This window comes from Rhinolophus ferrumequinum, chromosome 21 (genome assembly GCF_004115265.2).
Source record: "Rhinolophus ferrumequinum isolate MPI-CBG mRhiFer1 chromosome 21, mRhiFer1_v1.p, whole genome shotgun sequence".
Lineage (NCBI taxonomy): Eukaryota > Metazoa > Chordata > Mammalia > Chiroptera > Rhinolophidae > Rhinolophus > Rhinolophus ferrumequinum.
This window is the reverse complement of record NC_046304.1, coordinates 29,328,351-29,340,364: the sequence shown is the minus strand read 5'-3', so window position 1 is coordinate 29,340,364 and position 12,014 is coordinate 29,328,351.

The window sequence follows — 12,014 nt, the reverse complement described above, 5'->3', positions numbered from 1 at the left end:
TCTATTTTAATGTTTCAGAAATGGTGCAGTCTGGACTGAGTCCAGCTGAGATTAGACAGGATTTCAGGATTTTAATGAAAAAAAGTAGCACTCCTGTTGGTGCTAAATTTTTTCCACAGGCGAATTATTCACACTGCATAATAATTCAAAGTTAATGACCACCGTGGAACTGAGGCGTTCCAGCAGAGGGTCACTTCCCTTGAAAACGTTCCTATTTCACAGTGAGAGTCCTGGCCTGGCTTCCTGGCTGAGATTCCTCACCCCAAATCCCCATCTCTAATGCCTGCCATTCAAACCTGCTGATTTCCCAGCTGGATTTGGGAGAGACAAAGCAGGAAGAGCCCATTTGGTTCTCATGTTTCTGGTAGCACCACCCAGTTGGCTCAGAGAATTATCTTTAAAAGCTTTGAGACATGTATTCACTGAACAGATAGCTCTTGAGTCTAGTGACCATCTGGCAAGGGGATAGGCATGGTGGTTTCTGGGGTGAATGAGACAGGCTTGGTGTCTGCCCTCCAGGAGCTTATGGTCTTCTGAAGAAGACACAATGAGCAAGCTGTTGGAAGGGTGATGAGTTTTGAGAAAGGACAAATCATTTATTCACTCAGTAAAGGCAGCTAGAGGCTGTAAAACTGGGGGCATTAACCAAGTTTGAGGGGTCAGTGAAGAACATGTTGGAGTTGGCTGGGTGAAAGCTGGGGAAGAAAACCTTTTCACAAGGAAGGAACCAGTTGCACAAAACCCCTCAGGTGGGAGAGCAGTCACGTCTGAGGATTTACCACAGGCCAGTATGGCTGGAGCGATGAAAGTAAAGGAGACGCATTTCACATGTGGCCAAAGAAGTATGCAGTCAGGTCATGGGAGATTCTGAGAGCTATGGCAAGGATGTTGGACTTTATCCGGGAACACCAACAAGATGGAGGGATTTTAAGCTGACGAGTGATCTGATAAGATTTATTTATTCTTAACAGCTGCTCATTTTTCCCCAGGGTACTCCACCGTCTCTAACAGTCCCTCCAACAGCATCATGAGGTGCGTTAAGCCTCGTCACTGAGTCCTCTCCATGGTCAAGCAGCACACAGCATAGTCCACGCCCAAATCTAGTTTCAAAGTGGAGCATCAGCTTCTGAAGTTTAACCAGAAAAGAAGAGGGGCGGGGAACATCCATGCATCTGCCCTCCATCTGGCCTGGACCATGCTAGTGTACAGCATACTCTCCAATGTGATTTTAATCACACAGCCCATCGGGGCAGAGTCATTTCAGGAGCCAGAAATGGGAAAGAAAAAGGAAAGACCTAAACAATGTAAGCAGGTCTGCCTTCTCCAAAGTTTCTTGTTCTACACGCCTCCCCAACTACATGGGAGAAAAAAAAAAAGAAAAAAATATATATATACATATATGTGTATATAAACAAATTGTTTGTTTAGGTTTTCAGAGTTTAAAACCAGCAACACGGGAAAGCTTCTGAAAAATTATTTGTCTTGCTAATCTATTTATATGTATTTTTTTTTTTTGGATTTGCTTAGATACGCATATTAGCTGCTCCGTTTCATAAAATAACAGAATGACGACTAAGCAGCATGTTATGTGAGTGACTCCTCAAGTTCTCTACATGATATACGTCAGGTTCAGTACCAGGAAGTGGAGTTTATAAAGGTGGAACAGAGTCTTCCATTAGGGAATTAGCAGTCTAGAGAGGACATGAAATATCTGCAGAGTTTATGATAATGAGAGAATGTGATCACCACCACATGAAAGGAAAACATGTAATATTTCAGGAGTTTGTGGCTAACTGCTGTTAAAAACAAGACAATAAGCCCAAAATGGAGTTGCTTATGCTAAGCCTTACAGTACCAAACAAGGATTTAACTTAATTATATTTGCCACTCTCCACAAAATGGAATCTTAAACCAGCCAATCAGAAATTGCCTTATCAGCACTAGTTAGGGAACTGGCCTGACAGACCTCTGCCATCCCCTAAAGGGAAGTAACCTTGCACTAATCAACTTTTTTTTTTTTTTTTTTTTTTTTTGCCTGTTTAACTTCCTTGTTCCCATTCCCTTCTATCTATAAAAGTTGTTCATTTTGAACAGCTCCTTGGAGTCCCTCACTACCAGTATGATTGGACGCTGCCTGATTCGAATTGAGTTTTGCTCAAATACACTCTTGAAATGTTGCACATGCCTCAGTTTGTCTTTCAAAAGTTCTGGTGTCAGAAGAGGAAATTGAAGAAGACTCGCAAGGGTTCCCAGGAGCAGAGTGCCCAGGTGTAGGCCCTGTTGAGCCTCTTAATCTCACTGCTTTCTTGCTGCCTCTGGAGGTAGTGGGTCCACCCCGCTCAGATCCCACCTTTGAAGTTTCTGCATGATGAACCTTCACACTATTTGAGCATGCCTTTGTCTGGACAGGGTCCAAACACTGGCGGGAGTCAGACTGGGCCCGACTTAGAAACCGGACTCAATCTGGGGTGGGACCAGGTCCGACTTAGAAACTAGACCGGGTCTGGGGTCAGGTGGGTTCGTCTTAGAAACTGGACTGAGTCTGAGGTCGGATTGGGTCTGATTTAGAAACCAGACAGGCTCTGGTGTCGAACTAGGCCCACATTAGAAACCAAACTGGGCCTGGTGTTGGATTGGGTGCAAATTAGAAACCAGACCGGGTTCGGGGTCGAAATGGGCACAACTGGAGCTGGACTGCGTCCACTTGGAAGGCCTCAGGTGAGTAAAATTTTGTTTTAAGGCCGAACAAACATGCAAACCTTACCAATGATAGTCTTGAATTCCAGTGGCCACGGTGGAGAACTTTTAACTTAGATAAGCTTATCCATTTATGAGGTGCCCTAGAGAAAAAGGAGATTCAGCCAAGCACTCACCATAAAGGGTAGAGGGAGAATTATTTTTCCTCTTCTGCAGTTTCTGATGACCAGGATGAAATCTGCTGGGACACCCCCACTCACTCCAGAGCCTGCAGACAGAATCCTGCAGAAGCCAGTGAAAGGTCAGAATTCTTACCAAAGTCAGCTCTCCCATTTCTACATCTGTATCTGTGGTGCCTGGTAGTTAGAGGACCGTTAAGATTTCATTTTGTCCTTTCCTTTCCAAATTCAGATTGGCAGGCAAAGAACATTTGTAAGAATATGATCTTTGAATTGTGACCTGTGAATTTGCTTTCAGGTACCCACTTGTTGTCGGTCTTTTTTCTCACATGGACAGCTGTTGCCTTCTTGTTTGTGTCATTTTGTGTTCTGAGAACTTGGCTTGGCAACAGCCACATTGGGGGCCCCCAGAATATGGCTGGACAGAAATGTGGGTTGTACCCCATTCGCAGCCAGGGTCCAATGGACTGTTGCCAGCTCTGAGGGGAATTGTCTAAGTCTTTATTTTGGTTGTCTCTGGAAGTGGCTCTGGATCCTGTGAGTGTAGTATCTTTTGCACCCTCTTTGGGGATGGATGCCTTTTGTCCCCATGTGGTTGTTCACTGCTGCCGGGAATATTTACTGTTTGTCCCGACTGGAACCTGACAAGATATTCAAAAGGATTTTTATTGATTTATTTTTTAAGTAGTTCTGTGGTCAGAAGTTGGTCAAATTGTAAGCTGATAGAGCCTGATAGAAACTTTTTTCCCCTAAGCTAAAATTAAACTATGTACCCAGAGGGAAAGAAAAACATTGTCAAGCTTTTGTGGAAGGATTGAATGAACTGTTCCTAAGACACACAGCTCTAAATCTAGAACGTGGGAATCTTTTGATTTTCATCTTAGCTGAAAATCTTCTCCCTGATACAAAGAAGCAAATTGAGGATAATGTAGTTGGATAGGAGGGGCAGTCTCTTGATATCCTACAGGTGGCAACTCAATACTTTGAGGAATTAAAAACAACCATACTGTTTTCTTACAAATCGAGACTTTATAAGAACAGAAATGCGGTTCTAGAAACAATTCAAAACCTACTTTTCCTTTTTAACAAATACCCAAACTTCCCCTATTCATCTCAAAAGACTTGCAGATATAAAAAGATCTGAACTTGGGGAACAAAAATCTTCCTTGGTGGAACTTGCATTCTTTCTCTGTGCCTTTTGAAATGTACCATTCTACCTGGTCTGCTCTAGGAACCAAGGTAATTCTTATCAGAAGGAGACAAAAAAAAAAAAAAAAACAAAAACAAACGAGAAAGGCTATTTTGAAAACTAGACCTATGAAAAAATCTTAAAAATCTCTTTCAGAAATATTAGTAAAAAGCTATCTGAGCAGGTAAACTTACTCCATCTGCCAGAAACATAATTTGGATCCAAGTTCTTTTATAAACTAGTGAGTTTTGCATTATAATTGTCTCATGGCTACAAATTTAAAATAAAAGCTATAAGATCTCTGTGTTTGTATGTTTATGTGTAAATCACATATGTGATTTTTTGTGTGTGCGCCTCTGAATGGCATTGCCAAAATTTATTTGTAAAGAGTTCTATTTAAGTGGCTTAAAGACAAACAACTATCATATAAATCAAGTATATTTTCAGAAATACAGAAACCAACCCAAATGTTTTCCAAGTTCACATGATCTAGGATAATCTCTAGTAAGTAAAAGCTAGTTTAAGTTTGTTGGTTTAATTAAAAACAGGCATATCTTTAGAGTTATTAGCATGAAATATAATATTTTTATTCTACCCAGGTTTACTAAAAGTCAAGCTCATGTTACCTCTAGTACAGAATTTAACAGCAAGAAAGATAACTTGATAGTTAGCTGTTTAATGTTTCATGAAATTTTCATGAGTAATCTAAACATAATTAAGAACAAGTCAGTTAAACAGATGTAAGATAAAAGTTAATAAATGGACTTTTCAGTAATAATATTTTATGGTATGTCTACTTAAAAATTGTTTCTAAAAATTTTTTGGGACTTCTTAGACTACATAATTATGTGAGTGAATTCCTCATCGTAAATCTTGATTGGACAGAAATTTGACAAAACTTGGAGACGATTTTTCTTCATAGGCAAAAGGAATAGCCTGAGGCAAAACATGGAGGTGGGAGTGTGGGAGGCAGATAAATAGGTACAGTTGGCGGTCATAGCTAATTATAGCTAATATTTATTGACCACGTATTAAATTCCAGGCACAGGCTAAGCACTTCGTACACATTAGATCATTTCGTCCTCGCCCTTGTTCACGTATAAAGACTCCAAAAGAGCACGGAACTTTGTCTTGTTCCCAACTATATACTCAAGATAGAGAACACACACAAAAATATTTAAAACTGTCTGCTGAAGGAATGAATGAATCAGTGTTGGAGCAATAGCCTTAAAGCCTCATGATCTCAATCTGACCACTATGCCAGAAAAATGGGTACACAGCAAATTTACACTTAATCTTGTGTTTCACCTAATTCTCACCAAATTTTTTAAAGCTAGAATTGTTTTGTTTTTCAGTTATTTTTTTTCTTTTGCCTTATTTTATTACTTAATTTTTTTTTTTTTTTTTTTGCTTTTCCATTCTGATTCAACACCTTTGGAGGACTTAGATCAACCATCTTAAAGTCCACACACTAGAAAGGGATTATTGATGTAACTGGGGGAGGGGAGAGAGGCAAGAGGCAAAGCAGGAGGAAAAGAGAAGACCTTTTCATTTGCAGGCCAGAATCCTGAAAGTTAAGAAAGCCTGTCTTCCCCCAGGGACAGATATGGAGGTTGGTGGGGGTGGGGCAGCACACCAGATCCATTTTCTCCTATCTATTTTACACGATTCCTCTCTAGTGGTTCATAAACTGAGAAAAAGCCATTGGAAACCAAGCAGGACAAAAACAGTACTTAGAGCTCAGTGAAGGACATACAGCAACTTTTGTTTTATGTCAAACAGCTTATGAGGGACTGGATCTGTTTTTAAGTGGTCATGGATTCTGCTTACCAGTGAATGTGGTGTTTCATTTTCCAAGGGAAAGTGAATAATATTCTTCATTAGGAGCCTATATTTCAGGCCTGGTATTGAATAATTACTGGACTGCTGAAAGCTTCCAAGTAGGAGTTCACCCTCCACTATACCACTTGGCTCATATTCCCATTTCAGCTACTTTAAGCTCTTATAAACAGCATTCGTTTTCCATTACAAGCTAGGAAATGTGACTGTGCAGCAATGGTGCCGGGTCCCCGGAGAGGACCTGCCAGGGAGGCCGTTTCCTCACATCTCATTTTAGTTTCTAACTTGCTGGTGAGGTTGAGTAATTGCTGAAGCTCAGTGTCTTCCCATCCTATTCTGTTCCACTAACTTATAAAACAGCCAGCGACCCGCTTGAGGACTAGCGGATCAACCAGATGTTTCCTGAGCAAAGACAGTGTGCATTTCCCCTTGCACATCATCTTGTGAGGGAGGGTGGCTGGCAGGGCACTCACCCCGTCTGACATCATTGGGCGAGGTAGCCTGGGGGAGAATTTCAAAGCAGAGCGGCTTGGCCAGGGAAGAGCTCAGCTGGCAGCTCTGTGCTGGGATTAACTGACCCAGATAACTAGCGAGAAGGAATCAGCAATTTTAAGTGTGTTTATTCTCGGGGAGGAAGTAGACCCTCCACTCCCTGAATATCCGTGGGCTAGGGGAGACCTTTCCCCATGGCTCCGCATGCACAGTCAGGCTCACATTCACCATAAGGCTTCTCATTCCTTGTTTGCCTGACTTTTGCCTGAGGCTGAAGTGGGACAAGCTCAATTGATTACAGTGAATAATAATGAAATAATAATAATACAATAATAAATCAACTAACCCTTCTTCCCCATAAAGGGGCTCAAATCCTTAAAAAAATCTGTGATTCTGAACCATCTCCTTATAGATCACAAGCATGTCAGATTCAGGAAATTAGGAACCAATAAATTAGAACAATTTTTTAATATAGAGAACAACTAATATGGAATTACCAACTTCCCCTTAGAATGGTCATTAAAAATAAATCAAAACAAAGAAATAAACAAATAGAACACACCAATTGCTATCATTATGATTTCAAAAAAGAAAGGTTAATTGAACCATTTCTACTCAAACCCCTCCATGGAATTGTCTTCACACTCAATCGCATCCAAACTAGTGAGACCTAAAAAGTTCCGTATGACATGGGATCTGGCCCCTGCGTGTTTTCAAGCTCTTCCTCCTCCTTTTCTCATTCCTCTCCAGCCTTCTGGCCATTGCAGTTGCTGTTCCCCACATCCAGAATGCTCTTCCCCTACATCTGTATGCAGCACTCGGCCTGTGGTAGGCAGCTTTGGGACATGGTTCTCAGTGACCCCACCTGGAACTCTCGCCCTTTTGTAATCCCCTCCCCGGGTGTGAGCGGGCCCTAGTGACTGGCTTCTAAAGAATAGAATGGACTTGCTCTGAAGAAGAGCAAGTAATAGAGATTAGGGTCACATAGAGATGAGATTATAAAAGATTGTGACTTAGTTCATGCTCACTGTCTCTCTCTCTGGCTCTTCTTACTTGTTCTGATAAAATAAGTTGCCATTTGTGAGCTGCCTGATGGAGGAGCTGATATGACAAAAAACCAAGGCTTACCTTTTGGCCAACAGCCGGTCAGGAACTGACACCCTCAGTCCTACAGGCTGGGAGGAATTGAATCCTGCCAACCACCTCCTGAGTGAGATTGGAAGCAGATCCTCCCCCTGCTGGGCTGTACGATGACTGCAAACCTGGAGGACACCTTGATGGCAGCCTTGTGAGAGACGCTGAGCCGGAGGTCCTGGCTAAGCCATGCCCAGGCTCCAGACACTCTGAAACTGGGGGACAATAAATGCTGTTTTAAGTTCTGGGATAATTTGTTACACAGTGATAGGTAAAATACACTGACTCACTTTATTTAGGTCTCTGCCCAAATGTCTCCCTCTCTAAAGTCGTCTTTCCTCTTTAAAACGAAACAAAGCAAATAAACAAGATTGATTACACATGATTGTCTGTCCTATAACTCATCTGTAGTTTTCTTCATGGGAAGTGTCACTACATACATTTATATATTCATATATTAGCTGACTTCCCTTCTAGAATGAAAATTCAATGAACACCGTGTATGAACTTGAACACCTTATTCATGTCTGAATAAAGATGGACATGCATTTGCCCTGACAGTGCTTAAGTTTATTTGATAAATATTTATTGGAGGGCTACTATATGCCAGGCCCAGTGATTATAGGGTTATTTATTTCTGTCCCTTGGTATCTGGGCCAATTAATTTTAGTCTGTTGGCTAAGCTTTTCTTGTTTTTCAAACTTAGCTGCTTTGTTTTGATAATGCACCCTTTCATGCCTGTAAGTGAGTATTTGATTAAAATGCTGTATAGGATGGAGTCAAGGCTAGAGCTTATTAATATTAGGTTGGTGCAAAAGTAATTGTGGTTTAAAAGGTTGAAAATAATTGCAAAAACCGCAGTTACTTTTGCACCAAACTAATATCTGCTCTTATTGATGTCCATTGTTGGTTGAACATAATTATTTCTTAAAAATTCTTACCTCAGACTGTGCTAACGTCTAACTCTTGCTACTTTCATCTGTTGGCCTCAGTTTTACTCTCAGAAATAATAAAGCACATATCTATTTTCCACAAACCTCATTAATTGCTCTGTTCACTTTATTTCCTTGGGCATAAGTTCTGTTTGTTGAATTTATTGTCTCTTTTTTATGCTATAGATTTTTGTTGGATGTTTGGTGTTCACATTTTGTACTCATCTCTGTAGTTGAGATTGCAAGTTCAACTTTCTGCTTGCTTAAGAGGAGGAAGTGTGAGAGCTATTGCTGTAGCTCCCTCTCCACTCAGTTTCCAGCGGGAGTGGTAGGGCCGGTGATTCCATCATCCATGCCTCTAGGGATGTCTCTTGCATCATCAGTACCTAGGAACTACCCTATCTGTCTCTACCTTTCACATTTACTATTCTCTGGTGTGTGTGTCTGTGTGTGTGTGTGTGTGTGTACACACATGTGTATGTGTGTGGTAGATGGTGGTTAATTGGCCCGGTGACTTTCCTACTCTCACAAGAGATACCAGAGGTAGACAACCTCTGAGCATAGATCATTCTTGTTTTTGTTCCCATCTTTTACAACTGCATTCTTTTACAGGAATCCTGGCCTTCAACTGTTTTACAGTTTTAGCTCATTCATTTTCTGTTTGTTTCTGGACCATGAAGTATAACAATTCTTATTCTTATGTTCCCATCCTTGTTTGAATTCTTATGTATGTATTTATGTGTGTATATTTAAAAATATATAAAATATGACTCAATTCCGTATGCATATATGTATATGTAGTCAGCTTAGCTACCATTTCTACTTCCTTTTCTGTCAGCTCTTCAAATATTTGAAGATAAACTATCATATTATCTCCTCCTTAGTCTAACCATTCCAAGTTCTTTTTTCCTTTGAGTTTTATTGAGAAATACTTCACATATATCACCGTACAAGTTTAAGGTGTTACAGCACGATGGTTTGATTCCTTATATTGTGAAATGACCACCACAACATGTTCGGCCAACATCCATCATCTCACATAGACACAATACAAAGGAAAGAAAAAACATTTTTCCTTGTGACGAGAATTCCCAGGATCTACTCTCCCAACAGCCCTCCAATATGTGATAGAGCAGTGTGAACCATAGTCAGCATGCTGGTTGTTATGTCCCCACTTCCTTTAATGATTCTAACTCTCCAACAATTTTCTAACCCCTTATCACCAAAAACTCCTTTCTCTATTCCTGTAGACACATCCGAGTTTATTCAGTAACACTGTTATGGCTCCCAGTGTTGAAAGGAATACTCAGACTACAGTGGGACTTTACTTCTTGTGATCTATATTTTTTTCTGTTCATGCTAAGTCTGGTTTATATTTTTTAAACCACACATTTATACGACTAGCTCATAACGATCAATTCCCTTTCCACCCCACTTTCAAATTTTAAATAAACTCTACCAAGTGGCCGCTCCCCCATCATCTACCTGTGTAATTGATCACTAACCAACATGAAAGACTTCATACTGATCTCTAATGAGTTTTACTCTGTTAGTTTTTACCTCTCCACGCCCGTTTGTAGTGTATGCCAGGATATGCAAAACGACTGACTTCTTCGGTTTAGTCTTATCTTTACCAAACTGACAGTTCTCTGATATATTTGTTCCCTGATGAATTGTGGGTCCTTCCATCTGCAGAACATTTTCTCTCCTCTATTGTTAACTTATCAGAGAGCATAAAGAAACATATATTAGCTTCTTTAGCTGAAGGCCATTTTTATTCACTGGAATTATGTCATCCATTCATTCAGTAAAGACTTGCCGAGGGCTAACTCTATGCCAGGAGCCAAGCAGGGTGTTGGCTTTACAGAGATAAACAAACAAACATGGTTCTTGACCTCATGGAACGTAGGGTCTAGTATTTACATTTTTATAGTAATTTGTAGACTTGTGATTATACTTACCACTGCTAGTGATTTTATAGTCAGAATTTTACTTTTTTAAAAAAGCGCCTATCTTGACAAAGCAAAAACAGCACAATGTTAATTGTAGAATCCAGGTGGTAGGAAAATGGGTGTTCACTGTACAATTCTTCCAACTTTTCTGTTTATTTGAAACTGTCCATAATAAAATGGGGGAAATGTGCCTATCCTTCACAAGCTGTATTTCTTTTATAGTCCTCAGCCATGGAGTTATAGATATCCATCTTTTAAACTCTTTGGGTTGCTTTACTTGCTTTTTATGGACTTCAAAGATACCACAGCCTCTTTCTCCTAAGGTTCCTGGGAGAAATTCACGTAATAAAAAGAACACTCTCTTTGGCGATAGACTAGGACTCAAAGTCTGAGCTTAGCACCTGCTGGCTCTGTGCTCATAAGTCACTTAATGTCTCTGAGCCTTGATAGTTCTCATCCCTAAAATGGGGGTAATCCTATTCATACCCAAGTTGTGGTGAAAACTTAGTAAAATTACGTACATAATCACTTAGCATACGCTGTTTCCCCGAAAATAAGACCTACCCGGACAATCAGCTCTAATGCGTCTTTTGGAGCAAAACTTAATATAAGACTTGGTATATATTATATTATATTATAATATATTATTATATTATATTATATTATATTATATTATATTATATTATATTATATTATATTATATCTGGTCTTATATTATATTATGTAAGACACGGTCTTATAATAAAATAAGACCGTGTCTTATATTAATTTTTGCTCCAAAAGACGCATTAGAGCTGATTGTCCAGATAGGTCTCATTTTCGGGGAATCACGGTATTTAAAAGGCATCTACCCCACTTCCACCACTTTATTCACTCATCTACCTTGCACATAACCATTATTTCCTTCCTTATAAATCTGAATTAAGTGGTTAATAGCCATTCATGCTTTTTTCTTCCATTACCCTTTGAAAAAAAATTTCTTAGAAACTCAAATCCGTAACGTGTTACTAAGATGCTTTCGTTCAGCAAATACTCATATGGTGTCAAAAGATATGAATTCATCTATCCCCTTCAAGTTTCCTTTTTGTTCAGGTCTTGGATTGATGTTGAGGTAGTGTCATTCAGATGTATTGTGACCAGGTGGTCTGAAATTGCTTTATTGCTGATTCCTGTCTTGGTTTAGTAGATATATGCCATTGTCTGTGTCCCAATTGCTCTGTCTGCAGGGTTATCTTCTCCCTTTGGGCCTGCAAAAGGCCTGTGCTTCTTTCAAGAACAAGTTCAATGTTACGTCCTTTAGTGAAAGCTTCCTGAATCCCTTCCTCTAGCTTTTACTCATGGTATTTCCACTGTATTGTGTCATATCTCAAAATAGCTTAAATAGTTTACTACTTGGTAAGCATGATGTAGCCGTAGAAAAGCACTGTTCCATCTTTCTATTGTCAGAGTATAGGAGTGGGGACACCCAGTAGGCCCTTGTGAGACATAACTCATGGATGCCTCCATGGGTAAATGACTGGAGTTCGTTGTCCTTGGGCATCAATTTATTCCTTCATGAAATAAGATAGCCAGGCGACCTCAGAGGCCAGTGTGAGCACCA